Raw genomic sequence first — 15,758 nt, forward strand, 5'->3', positions numbered from 1 at the left:
CACAATATAGGCCAATCACCTTAATCAACACCGATCTCAAATTGTTTAGTAAAGTTCTAGTGCGACGCCTCAAATCAATATTTCAAGACAAAATTAGTCCATTTCAGGCTGCTCTCAACCCACATAAGAATGTTTATTATGTGCTGACCAAGATTCGGGATGTTGTAGGTTATTTTACGTTTAATAGAAAACCGACTTGCCTGATATCCCTTGATTTTCAAAATGCATTTGATCGATTATCTCATCTGCTGTGCTACGAGCGTATAATTTTCCGGAAGTTTTCCTTAACTTTCTCACTCATATTTACAGCACAGCCACGGCTACGCTTCAAATAAATGGTTTTTCTACTGCTCCCATTCCCTTACAGAAAGGAGTACGTCAGGGTTGTCCAATTTCCATGTTTTTGTTTGGCCTCGCACTAGAACCTTTATTATATAAGTTAGCTGCCTATACACAACCTGATCTGAATGACCTACAAAATATATCGGTTACTGCCTTCGCAGACGATGTTAGCCTTAGCTGTACCACTCTACAACAATTTCACTATATTATTGACCAATTACAACAATTTAGTGCTCTTAGTGGCGAACTGCTTAATTTACAAAAAACGAAAGTGTTGCCCTTTCATTCTTGGACTATGGACGGCATACCCATACCATTTGCCAACATTGAACTGGTTACGAAAGTGAAAATCCTGGGCATAACGTTTTCTAATTCAGACAGTTTACAGTATGAACATATTTGGGATCCTCTCATTCAAAAATTACGAATGCTCAGTCTAAATCACAAATTGCGCAACTTAAACCTAATTCAACGTATTTGGTACATCAATAGTTATTTATGTGCTATATTGTGGTACTCCGCTCATATATATCCCATTAGTGATTTGTATGTTCGTAAAATAAATTCCCTGATTGGTTGGTTTCTGTGGGCAGGGCATTATTTTCGTGTCAAGAGTGACACTGTTACCCTACCCCTTGACCGTGGGGGCTTGAACCTAATATCAGTCAGAGCGAAATGTACTGCATTCTTTCTAGCTAATAATTATAAACAATTTCAAGTTACTGACCAAATCACCCACCAATGGATTTCTTGTTGGATCTCTTCCCTCCCTGCACCTAATCCTCCTAATATGATGTCACTCAAACAGGCCCCGGTGTATATTCAGCACTGCGTGCAAGGTTGGTCCTATGTTCCTATCTCTGATCCTACAAACTACTCCCATATCCGCTTTCTATACACACACTTCCACGCACCTCTTTGTAATAATATCGTTCCGCGTATCCAAATGAAATTTCCAACAAAAAATTGGTCCAGAATTTGGTACAATATTCATAACACCACGTTGACATCAGCGGTCGTGAGTGTCTGGTATACGATAGTAAATGAGCTCGTACCTACTCATGGTAAGTTAAAACGTATTAGTGTACTCCCTACGGATATCTGTCAACACTGTAATCAGGAAGACACGCTACAACACAGACTGACGTTGTGTCTTCACTCTTCTTCTATCTGGGCTAAATTACAACGCCTGTTAAGTGTGATTTGCCGAGAACCTGCACATAAGTTTGATCATAATTATGCTTTGTTCACAGACTGTAAGTTTTTTCCAATCACGAAAAACAATAGCGTCACATGGTTAATTGGTCAAACGATTTTTTATCTTATGGACACATATTCGTATGGAAATGAATATGCATATGTGATGTTTCTTAAAACTGCTTGTAAACAATTTTCTGTAAATGTAGCTCACAAATATTTTTCAAATTATTTACGTATACTATGTACTGAATATCTGTCCTAAGCTGTTTTAGTTTCATGTAACTCTTCTGCAAATGGCAAATAAAAAAAAGTGGTAGAGCGTTCACCTCTGGTGCTTGGAGTCCCGGGTTCGATCCCAGCCCCCGCCAAGTGAACTTTGTGGTGGACAAACACCGTGTGCGTGGGTTTTCTCGGGGTTCTCCCGTTAACTCGCACTTTCTTCATTCCACCATCTCCATTCATTACTCTTCATCACCGCATCCTTTAGCCTAACCGGCATAACCGTGGGACATAAAACTCAAAGATTTCATTTTTTTGACTTTTAGATGGCCATCGAGGTAAAATTCAATATATTTTTAAAAACAGAAGAAAAGTACGAGACTCACCAACAGCAAGAAATAATAAAATGTTAGTTTTGTTACAAGTATATCAAAAACTAATATTCTTTGATTACTTTCAGATTTTTGGTACACCTTGTCTCAAAAAGGTTGAGCGCATTCTTTATTAGTGTTTTGAGGCAAAAATTTTCTAAGTCCAGCTTCGGGTATCTTCGGGAAATAGTAAGCCAGGTTCGAACCTCCAAGCCAACCTTTGCAATCGGGAAAAAGTTTGCAGATGTGTTTTTCTTCTTTTAAATATAATAAGACTTGTTACCAAGTGTTTAAAAAAGCAACATTGATTGAAATACTTAATGATACAATATTTCGAAACCTTTTATTAATATGAGCACATGCTTGTTTGTCATTTAGCTCTCTACACGTAATGGAACATTTACATACGTTAAAGAATCTTTCCATATGTAAAGAATGGTCAAAATTAAGAAATAAAACATAATTATCGCCTGAGTACTAAAATAAAAGTCAAAGTAAAACAGAAACAGCGTTTGTAATGGATATGAATGTCATAATTATCTTGAGATTCGTTATACATCGCTAGAAGCTTATGTTTAGAAGTCCTTGTGTTAGTTCATTGGTAAGCTGTCGGATTTCAAAACATAAGGTTGTGGGTTCGAATCCCATCTGGGTCAATAATTTTTTTAAATTATATTTTCCGCAATGCATGAAAAATTATATAAAATAATTACATTAAAATACATAAGTTGTTTATATATAACATAATAATTGCAGAACATAGTAATTATTATGTTTAAAATATAACATCTGAGATAATTTTTACAGTAGGTCGGTATTATATATGAGGATGTAAATACAAGTTAAGCAACTCGTTCAATAGCAATAAATAAATCATGTAGTGTATTTATTTGCAGCTATTTGTCATATAGAGAGTAATTCTCAACATTCATAATACAGAATGTCATTTATGTTCTTGAAAAGATATTCGATGCATTAACAGAGGGTATAAACAGAAAATCCAAAGTCGGAACATTTGCAAAAAAATTCATGAACCCCAAAGGTCACGTGAGCAGACTGGAATTGTTCTTATGAAGCATGCCACAGCAGAAAGTCTTTACATAGATTTTCAATTCAATTCCTGATATATGCTTTTGCAATGTGGAAGTGGTGATGCCTTGAGTCGCCCTCTCTCGCTCGCTCGCTCGCTCACTCTCTATTTATACAGAATATAAAAGTGGATTTATGTGTGTGTTTCAACATAATTCTGATATATCTAGAGCAATTTTAACTATATTTCTTACAGTCTGGAAAAAGGGTACTGTCGGGATACATATAAAAAATGCTAGAAACGGGTCGATATTAGTATCGAATCCATAGTTTCGTGGTCGCTTAGGTGAATAGCTCTACTTTCAATTCAAGTCCAATTAAGCTCCCATTAGCACCCAGGGTGCTTACGTAGCGACATAAAGATATCGAAATTAACCGATATTAGAATTGAATCGTAAGTTTTCAGCGCCGCTAACAGTGCAGCATTTCCCATTAGTCCACATTAGTCCCATTGCCTAGAGGGCAACATATTTGCAGAGTGCAAATTTTAAAACTTGAATAATATTATAATTTTTTCCGTATAAAAAGTTAAAAATCATGAGCAAATATACTATTTCACGAACAATCCTCTTTTACTATTCTAATATGTTTAATAATAGCGTAAGAAATGTAATAGTAATTCAGAACATGTTTCACAGTTGTTATTTTTTGTTACACAGTTGTAGCTGTAGCATCTAGTGAGTGGAATTTAACTGTAATAAATTCACTAATTAACCATATTCGAATTAAGTTTTATTTTTAAGTTCGGAATGAAGGGGCGGAGAAATATGTAGTTATTGGGGCACCGAGCTTTTCTACATTTTACTTTCAAGATCTCCATTTTTCTTTTGTCATTTGTTCCTAATAAAAAAAAGTTCAGTCACTTTTGGATTGTCATAGGATAGTAGGAGTTGGATTTTGGGATGCAGCCTGTGAGATTCTAGAGGAGCTAACTGCTTGAAAAAATATTTTTGAATCATCTGTAACATATGAAATAAGGATATGTATCATAAAAAATTGAAAGTAACTATGTCCGCGTAATCATCACGGTCAAATTGCAAAGTCAATTGAATTGACGTTTGGTATATAATCAGGCTCCAATCCCAACTGGGAAGTTATCATACGCGTGTCACTTTCATTATAATACATATCCTTAGGGGTAGTAGAAGTCCGAATTTTTGCGAAAAATTTAGTATCTCACAAGCCGTTCAACTGAGAGCTGAAATTCAGCATATAACTCTTTATTAAAAATAAAGAGAATATGCCCTGGCATTTTTTAAAATTGTCTTTTATGAGCGGGGAACGGGGGTGCATTTTCTACATATTGGAAATTGGTAGTGGGTTCATTTGTAAAAATAATCGAAAACGATTGATATTAGTTGAGAAAAAAATTGAGTAATGCAAACTAAAGTTCTTTTTGAATTTTATACCCACTGCTTTCTATTTATAATTGCTGAAGCTGGTGTTTAATATATGGAGCGTTCCGAGCATAAGGTAATCAAGCCATAAAGTTAGAGAAAAATGGTCATAAAATTTGTATTCTAAACTTAATTACATGGGCATTTTCAGTTAGTACGGCATGCTTAATTATATAGAAAATTAGTTTCTCTCTCTCTCTCTCTCTCTCTCTTTATTTTTTTTTTACGTTGGTCTACTTTTCCTTGATTCGAAACTTTTAAATTTCACCCTATTTTCTACTGAAATGTGTCTGTAAGGCAACAAAAAATAAATATGATAAATTTAAATTCATTTTAATTCGGAAGATGAGAAACACTTTGCCATTATATATCGTAAAGGTCAGACCCACCAGTATTGTAACAAAGAGGTGCTTGAGCCAATGACGGTAGAAATTCAAACTCCGATAAGTGATAATTTCACAGTCTTGTTTTATTACAAGTGTAATCTCTTTAATCAATGGAGAGGAGGACGTGGGTCATCGGTCAGAGTTGATGTCGATGGGTTTTGGTGGGTCGGAGTGGTCGCAATGATTCAGAGTGGTTCATAGTTGGTGGTGGATCAGAGTGGATCAGGATGGTTGATGGGTCAGAGTGGGCCAATGGGTCATTTGGGTGGTGGGTGATAGTGGGTCATGGTGGGTCGTGGATCAAATTTTCATTGACCCACACCATCTCTGGTTAAAATTGTACTAAAGATAAGAGGCACCGAAGATGCATGTCGGCTATTATGCTCAAATTTTGCGCATGGATAGTACTCCACCAGAAAGCAATAAATCTGAAACGGTTCACGGTATGACCTCCTAGAACTCGAGATGTAGGGGTTTGTCTGATTGGCTAAATTAAGACGTCAATGATTTATCCTTCAACAACCAAGCTTTTTATGATCGTTTCCGTGGGGAAGTCAGAACACGTGCCTAGTAATCGTAATATTGATAGTTCGCGTCCACCCCGGGGTATTTGTTTTGTGTTTTTTAGATTCACCTAAATATAAACAAATCACACACATAGGCATTTTAACATATTTTGGGAGAGTAATTTTGTGGTTCGTTGGCGTCTCTGCCGCTGGTAGTAAAGTTTTCAAAATGGAACTTGGGCCATCACGGATCGTCGCTGCGGGGCCACCAATTTCTGGCGAATAGTTGACCATCTGTAGTCCACCGACGCTTACAGCTTAGGGTAATGAACGATGTCCTTGCCTTGTAGACTTCATGACTACCGACGTCGGCAGTCAACTAGCTTTTAGTATTCCTTTACTAACTGTTCATGTTTGTACACGTAGTTGTAATAATAATAATAATAATAATAATAATAATAATAATATTATTATTATTATTTGTATTAATAGTAGTATAATTGATGATAGAATAATTATTGTCTATGTATTGTCTAGGTAGAACTACACACAGGATTTGGCTCGTAATCCGAGTCGAGTTGGAAGATATTTTTCGCGCCGAGTCCAAGAGTAGATCTCAAAGATGTCTGTTTCGAGTCGAGTCGAGTTTCAAAGAAAAGTCGTTCGTGCCCATCCCTACTAATGAGAGCTTAATCGGAGTTAAGCGAAATTGAAAGTCTCACTATTTATCTAAGCGACCCCGAAAACTATGAATCTAATATCGATCATTTTCTAGCAATCTTTTATATGTATCCCCCTCCCATTCACCATAGGTAACCCGACAGCACTCTTTTTGAAACTATAAGAAATGTGGTTAAAATTACTCTAGGCCAGTGGTTCTCAATCTAATTCCTATCACGATCCCCTTTTATCACACGCTCTTGCCAGCGACCCTTTTATAATTTGTTTTATAATAAGCTTGTGTGGGATTTTTAACATACCTATTTCTATAATAGTAGAATCCATTTTTTTGTTTATAGTAAACAGTGCCATGGAAAATCATTGCGAGAGTATAGTACGATGTCACCGTATATATGAGTGACGTCGACAGACTAGCTACGAAGCGCCACCATGGTTGGCACGAAGCTCAATAACATTTTCAAAATAAACCCTACCTTTCCTTAATTTTGAGCACATTTTATTACGTTTTTCCTTCTATTTTACACATGTGCACATGCACTTTCCTAACTTGAGTAACACACTTCCTCCGAAATGTGTGGCCCCTCTTTACGGCGCCCGGCACTGACAGTGGATACAGTAACTGTAATATCTATATTCCCAACGACGAAGGTGCTGGTTCAAGATGGATGTTAAACTCCTTCATTGAAGAGGCCATTAACGTATCCAATCTAAGCCCACAACTTCTTGACCAAATAATAGAATAATCATGCGACAAGTCTTTGCAACTGGTTTTCTGTAACGAAGACTTGGACAAGTTCTGCCTGATGAGGAGAGAAGAATATCCTGGTCTGGTGATTGCTGCTTTAAAAGTAATAATTCCATTTGCTATATCGTACCTGTGCGAAAGTGTGTTTTTTTATGATACACATTAAAACAAAGATAAGAAATCGCTTATCAGTTGAAGATGGCTTGATAATGTTCGTCATGAAGATTGAACCGGGCATTGCTGCACTAGTGAAATTACACCATGCTTAGGTATCTCATTAGGTTTTAATTTTAATTGTATTTCAATGTGCAGGTTTTGTTTCATGTGTATTTTTCTAGTATTTCTATATACAGTTCTCATTAGTTTTATATCATACCTCTTTGATTTTGTCATTCTGGGTTACGTGGCCGTGTTGCTGCCGTGAAGTAAAAACTCTCAGACGACCACAAAATTTACCGTCTCGCGTTTGCACAGGCGAATGTGGGTCTCAATTGGGAAAACGTAGTTTTCTCAGATGAATCCATATTCACAACATCAAAGGAGGGACGCCGTTTTGTGTATCGTCCGAGAGGCACCCGATATGACCATGGATATGTGGCTGCTTGCAATCGCAGTGGCCATGTATCTATTTTATGTTGGGGTTGGATTTCCAGTCGCGGAGCAGGACAGCTTCATAGAATTGAAGGACATCTGGACAATGCTCAGTACTTAGACATTATCAGTAATATCATGGTGCCATCTGTACGAGTATTTCAGCCTGATGATGTAATTCAGTTCCAGCAATACCAGTCGCCAATACATACTTCCCGTGTGGTTCAGGAATGGTTCCCAGGGCACCCTGAGATTGATTTAATCGACTGAGCTAACATGAACACACAAACCCAACCTGAAGAAACACGACTTTCAATTTCTGGTATTCGATGACAATGATGCTCATATACTTTGCAAATGTTGTATTAAACATGGGATATTCCGCAACACACACACACACATAAACAAAGAGAAAGAGAGAGAGAGAGAGAGCGAGAGAGAGAGAGAGAGATGAATACACAAAAGCATATTCAACGTATTCGAATGAGACTCTAAGTAACGACATTCCTTTCTAAAGAGAATTTGTGTTTCTTCCCGTGACGTTAAGGGGATCGGGAAAAGTTATGTGTCTTGAAGCAGGATACGACTTTGGATACTCTGTTTATATACTTTCTATATCCGTAGGAATATACTGTATTTCACGAATATAAATAACATACTGTAATGAGAATATTGAGAAGTTAAATCTGTATGACAAATAGCTGCAAATAAATACACTACATAACTTATTTATTGCTATTAAACGATTTTCCTAACTTGTATTTAACATTCTCATATATAATACCGACCTACTGTGAAAATTATCTTAGATGTTATATTTTAAACATAATAATTACTATGTTCTGCAATTATTATGTTATACATAAACAACTTATGTATTTTAATGTAATTATTTTATATAATTTTTCATGCATTGCGGAAAATATAATTTTAAAAAATGTATTGACCCAGATGAGATTCGAACTCACAACCTTACGTTTAGAAATCCGACAGCTTACCAATGAGCTAACACAAGGACTTCTAGAAATAAGCTTCTAGCGATGTATAACGAATTTCAAGATAATTATGACATTCATATCCATTACAAACGCTGTTTCTGTTTTACTTTGACTTTTATTTTAGTACTCAGACGATAATTATGTTCTATTTCTTAATTTTGAGCATTCTTTTACATAAGGAAAGATTCTTTAACGTATTTAAATGTTCCATTACGTATAGAGAGCTAAATGGCAAACAAGCATGTGCTCACATTAATAAAAGGTTTCGAAATATTGTATCATTAAGTATTTCAATCAATGTTGTTTTTTTAAACACTTGGTAACAAGTCTTATTATATTTAAAAGAAGAAAAACACATCTGCAAACTTTTTCCCGATTGCAAAGGTTGGCTTGGAAGTTCGAACCTGGCTTACTTTTTCCCGAAGATACCTGAAACTGGACTTAGAAAATTTTTGCCTCAAAACACCAATAAAGAATGCGTTCAACCTTTTTGATACAAGGTGTACATACAACTTCCTAACGCACCCTAACATTGAATATAAACTTTACGACATGTGTCTATAACTTTTGCATCTTGCACATAAAAAGACGTCTTCGTTGCTAAACATATAAACTGATAGTAAACTATCTACACAACACACAGAAAAAAGTCTTGAATACATGTTGTAGTTCACAAATTTTCAACATTTTTTATATTTTTATTTTATTTTAGATTAGATAAGGTTGATTAGCAAGTTGATAGTGTAGATAACATTGTATGATAACTTGATAACTTGATAACAAAATGTCGGATCGAAAATGGGCAAAAGGGAATGTCCATTATCTTTAGTCGTAGATTCGATTAGTGTACAATCAGATAAAGTGCAGTGGCAGCGAAAGGGTGACTTCCAAAGAAACTGGAGTATTCCTTCGAGTATTTCGTCAAAGGAACAATGAGAACAATGAACAACAATTAAGTACAAGTTTCAACAACCAAAAGTAATAGTACATCCTTCAAATTACAACACTTAGAAGTCGAAAGAAAGAGAGATACACATGTGTGACTGATCTATTTTTTTCTCGCGTCAATACAGAATAAACTCTGTGAAGAAGAATTTAAATAAAAACAAGTCTTTAACGTACAATAGATATACCTTCTAGATATACCTTCCTGGAAAAGTTAAGAGTGTGTGTGAAAATGGAAAAAAATAACTATGATCGAGATTAGGTTCATAACGACGGTGCGTAAGACAATCAAGCGGCATAGATCTTGTATGATGAACGAGAGTACATGAGATTCCTCACACGACATGTGAGTACAATTTGGGTGAAAGTAAGCGGCATTAAAACATTTTCTCCTTATAATACGTAATTCTGTGAAAGATAACAATTCCAAGCACAGAAACAATGAAACTCGACGGAACACAAACTGTTGCGCATGCTCCACAATGATACATTAAAATCAGTTTCAAACTACCGATTTATTGTGTTTCATTCAAAGTAGGATCACTGTGAAATACGGAGAGGTACCTTGTACAGTATTTGTGCAACGAGTATCTGAGACAGTTCACAGTCTAATATTGTCGACTGATGTCCGCATTACAAAGATGGCATCGGCGAAGCAAAATTTTCCCCGTGTGGTCAAACACACCTGAATTATGGAGGTAACTGCTGCCACTATATTAACTCGAGCAAGAAGTTCTTTATGTGTTGAATACAAAAAGCGTTCCATAACCCCCCAAAAAATCAAGGGGCGTGAGGTAGGGTGAACAAGATGGTCATAACACAGAACCTCCCCTCCCAATACAAAAATCTGGGAGTGTTTCATTCAGGTAGGTCTGCATATTCCCGTCAAAATAAGCAGGTGCATTGTCAAGTGAGGATTACATCTGCTTTCTTATGTTCAAGGGCCCATGTTCTTAAAGTTTTGTTAAAACATTACGTAAAAATAAAAGATACGCACTCTCATGCAAATGGGCCGGTAATAAATACGGTCATACCACAAAATGATCCACCATACCGCACCGCATGCTTACACTAAATCTCTGCGACGGTCACGATATAAACGCCTAACCTCTGGGCTATTTTCCCTTGCCTCTTCATAAAAGAGGTGCACATCTGCCACCTTATAGACAATGTAATCTGCCATTGCGCAAGCACGTACAGATTAACATAATGAATCTTACTTAACCATCAACATTTCCACTTTTACTCGACCACCAATATTTCGACAAAATCCTCTGCCGTTGAATGTAACATTTTCTATTCTGTTATACAGCAATTCCAAACGTAATACTAAAGCATAGGACTACGTATATCACTCACAAGTTCCGTAGATGCCTAGTACAACACAGCCATGCTTATTGATTTCCCCACTCCACAACAAAATTGCAAGACAGCCTTCTGCGAGCCACTCGCAGTTGGCACACAAGGGAGGATAGTTCCGTAGTGTGCGACCAAAATATCAAGCCCTTAGTGAATGTACTATGTGTTATGTACTTACTCTACGTGTACGCAAAAATGCCACATTCGCTATCCTCCATGTAGGTAGTACATCCAGCTCCAAGGCACATTAGAACGTCAAAGAAAAATATTTTCCTCCATTTTTGGATTTAATTCCAATCAGCTTTCTTCTAGAAAATTTCTCCAGCAGTGACAAAATCAAAATGTAGGTGGGCAAAACTAGAACGCTATTTTGGAACATTCATAACAGCAATGCAGCTCTTCATAGCTCAGAGGTGAGGGGCGGTTTGACAACTTCAAGGAAGGAGAAAACTCCCGAAATTATCACTGGTAGAAGATTCAGCTAACAGATAAATCAAGTGTACTTTTCCAGCGATTTTTTGTATCGTTATGCAACGCGTACAACATCTCGTGTTTCGTCCTTTTTTGATTCTGTGCACAGAAGTATCATATTCCACGGAATTACATATTACGATGAGGAAATCCTTTATTGCAGCTTACTTTAGCCCAATATACATTTTCGCAATATTTGGGAGAACCTGTGTCATGTGGAGAATCCCTTGTACACTCATTCATCACATATGATCTTTGCATTTTTGGATACCACATGTTATGTTTCTTTACATGCCTGACTTCCCTATTCACAGTCGTTTTAAACCTAGTCTGGACGAAAGTTAATTCTACAATTTCCACACACTCGTAACCTGATCACGAAGCCGCATTTATTATTCGTCACCATTAGCCTAGAAGATATAACTGTGATACGTTAAAACAAACTCTTTTCATTTAAATTCTCCTTCCGAGAGTTTATTATATGCTGAGATAAAATAGATCGATCACCCATGCATATCTCTCTTTTTTCGATTTCAAAGTGTTCAACTTTGAACGAGGTAATATTACATTCGATTGTTGAAACCTTGTACTTGATTGTTGTTCATTTCCCTCATTCAACATTAGATAAAATACTCGAATGCACACTCCAGGTTCTTTGGGAATCACCTTTGCGCCGCCACTGCACTATATCCGATTGTACTCTAATGGAATCTACGACTAAAACTAATGGAAATTCTCTCTTATCAGACTTCGATCAGATGTTTTATTTTTGAGTTATTGCTTTTTTTTATATTTTCCCGATAAATTTTCTGGTGATCAACAAGGTGGAGCAAAAAAAAAATTTCGAGTATCGCATTCTAATACAGCTCAAAATTACGTATTCGCATGCTAATCAATGGAAAAATAACAAAAAATCTACTTCGAATCTTCAGTTCGCGCAAAAGACCTAAAGTTTGAAAAAACGACCAAAAACCACTAAAACTAAACTTTACGAAAAAGAATTAGATTTTTCAGTATCAATTTCTAATGGGTTCCTTATTTGCATGCTAATTAATGCAAAAATAACGAAAGAGGTCACACTTGGGATCTTCAGTCCGCGTAAACGGCCTAAATTTTGAAAACAAAATGACTGAAAACACCAAAATTTACCTCTATGCGGAAAATCAAATTTTTGAGTATGGAATTCTAAATGGGCTCAAAAGTTGCGTATCTGCATGCTAATCAATGGAAAATAACGAAAATATCACACTTGGGATATTCGGTTCACGCAAACAACCTTTTTAAGACAAAAATTACCAAAATTTACTTTTCCACAAGGAATATACAGATTACTTTTTTTTTTCATTTCTTTAGTACTTTATTTTAGTTGTGTTAGGCCATGCTTGTTAATAATTCGTTAATGTGAGTGGTTTTATACATTTTATTTTCATAATGATTTTGCAGCTCTTCGACCATTTGGCAACGTTTTCTTTCTTTTTCATGAAATAGCCCAGAACTCCCTACAAGGACGCAGCTGCAATTTGAGTTCCACACACATCCTACTAAACTCTCGTACCAATAAGGGTGTACTAAGTTGTGTTGATTTAGTAAAGTACGTTGTCTTAAATTCATTTTTTTAAACAAATTTTGGCAATGTGAGTCTCGAAAGCAAATTTGCTCTAATGTAGCGATCTCTGTTTTCTTGTAAGTACACTTTTTCTGCAGTCTCTGTGACAAGCTTGACACATCTTTCAACTTCCTGGGTATGGCATGGAACATTTAAGAAGTCAAACTCACTAGCAGATTTGCCATGAATAAGTGATAAGATAGTGTCTGGTGTCAAGCTTTCGAGCACTGGAGGAGGCCGACTGCTTACATTTTCTCCACTCTATCAGCTCACTGTAGTGCGTGGCATCAAAATTTACTGAAGTTGCTACAAAAGTTCTAACAGATTTCAACTTTGGATCTTGCTTTCTTGCCTCTGGCACTCTCCCGTAACCGAATTCTCGTGCGTGTTGTCTCTCATACACTGTCATAGCTAACAATAGGTTTTTTAGATGCCAGAAGATCGCGTATCTGTAAATCATAGGATCGAGAATTCTTTTAATGTTGTTTGGCAAATGTCCAATTGTTTGAACTATTTTCAAAATATGTTTACGTCCATATTTCACTTACTGATATCTTCTCATGTAGAATCAGATAAGAACATGTCTTTATAATGTAGTTTACAAGCACTTTGAGTTCTTTTGACGAATTTGTTTGAGAAACGTACAACCGTAAGACCACATTTACACATATAAGCCATCAGAATTAACTGAGAGCTCCAGGATCTCTTATAGCCACATTTAGAGCACATTGCCCTGCCTGAATTGCTCTGTTAGAAATTTTATGGCAAAATCAATAAATTTTCATGACACGAACTACAGTGACCTGATAAGATTCGAGAAAAAGTTACCACTTATGCATGACAAATCTGCTCATGATTTTGACTTCTTAAATTCCCCATGCGATACTCAGGAAGTCGAAAGGTGTCAAACTTGTTACGGAGTCTGCAGGAAAAGTGTGTGGAGAAGAAACCAGAGGTAGCTACATCAGAGCAACTTTGCTCTCAAGACCAAAAATGCCAAAATTTGATTAAAAATCTGAATTTAAGACAACATCCTTGACTAAATCAACATAATTTAGCACACCCTAATTGGTACAAGATTTAAGTAGGATGTGAGTGGAACTCGAACTGCAGCCACCTTCTCGTAGGGACTTCTGGACCATTACATGAAAAACAGAAAAAAAATCATTGACAAATGGGCGAAGAGCTGCCAAATTATTATAAAAATAAAACTTATAAAATCACTCACATTAACGAATTATTAACAATCATGCCCTTTACTAAAGTAAAGTACTTACACGCTAAAGAAATGAGAAAAAAGTAATGTGTATATTCCTTGCGTAAAGGTAAATTTTGGTGTTTCTTGTCATTTAAAAAAAAATAGGCAGTTTGTGCGAACCGAATATACCAATATATTTTTCCATTGATTAACATGCAAATACGCAACTTTTGAGCCCATTTAGAATTCGATTCTCAAAAGTTTGATTTTCTGCATAAAGTTACATTTTGGTAATTTTTGTCATTTTTTCAAACTTTAGGTCATTCTTGCGATCTGAAGATCCGAAGTGGTTTTTCCGTTATTTTTTAATTGATTAGCATGAAAATACGCAACTTTTGAGCCTTATTAGAATTCGATACTCAAACATTTGATTTTTTCCCTCCACCCTAGGGATCAAGGGCCCAAAAGGAGGTATATTTACACCCAGGTTCATGTATGCTTTTTGCTTTTATGTCGGTGCCAGAACTCACCTCCAAACGTTTGTTATATTAATTATGTTACACCCTGTATATATGCCATCGGCATTTTATGTATTAAAAACACCGAATTTGTTTAGTAACGTAAAGAGCCATACCGTGAAAATGTCCTTACTAGAGAAACACCATTTAGTTCTTGTGATATTTTTTTGTTAAACAAAATGAAGCTAAGTAAATACCAATAAACCAATATCAATATAGCTATATTTTACAAATACAATAGACACTGATTATTTGAACACTTCTCTAAAACACACAGGAACAATCAAATTTGTAAATAAAGACCTTTAAAGTCTTGAATTGTTCAAATTGCGCTATATCGATTGCAGTTAACTTCTGACATTTTTTTGCAATAAATAAGTAGCAGCACGAAAAACTACAATCTTAGCAAATAGACGTATATGTTAATTGTTTTACTGCATTTATACATATTTTTTGAGTAGTGATAGTATTTTTTAGCTTGCTCTGCCAATAGCAACTGTATGAATGTATAATACAAAACTGATATACAAAAGAATTTTGATAAGTATTTATAATGTGACATTTCGAAGGCTCCCTTTTATAAGGGAGGGCACACTCTACCCTTTATAGGTTCTTTATCAACAACTGGTATATGAATTTACTATACAGAACTGGTATACACAAAAACAACTAAAACCTCTTATCTACAATGTAATGTTTCGCAGGGCGCACTGCACCCTTTATGAGTTCTTTATCAACAGTAACAGTATGTATTTTTTTTTACAGAACTGTGCTGTACAGAAGATTAAATGAAACCATTTATTCTGAATGTGGTTTCGCAACGAAGTCTTATCTAAAGAGCCCACTGAACTTATCACGGGTTCTTTAGCAATAAAAACTGTAATAATTTGTGACTTTATTTATATTCATGTTTCGGAGGGCGCACCGGGAAATGTCCTGGTGGGCCAGCACGGACCTACGCGTACGTTAACTTCTTAGTCACGAGGGACCTTTACTTAGATCGAAGAAGGGTAATAGTTTTTTAAACAACTCAGACCTAACAATAGGAAAACAATAATCTGAAAAATTAATATTGAAGCGTATGCTAAGTATTTCCGATTTGACAATTAGAGCAGTAAATGAACCTCAAATTTTAA

Source organism: Thermobia domestica, chromosome 9, assembly GCF_964235325.1.
Source record: "Thermobia domestica chromosome 9, izTheDome1.hap1.1, whole genome shotgun sequence".
NCBI lineage: Eukaryota > Metazoa > Arthropoda > Insecta > Zygentoma > Lepismatidae > Thermobia > Thermobia domestica.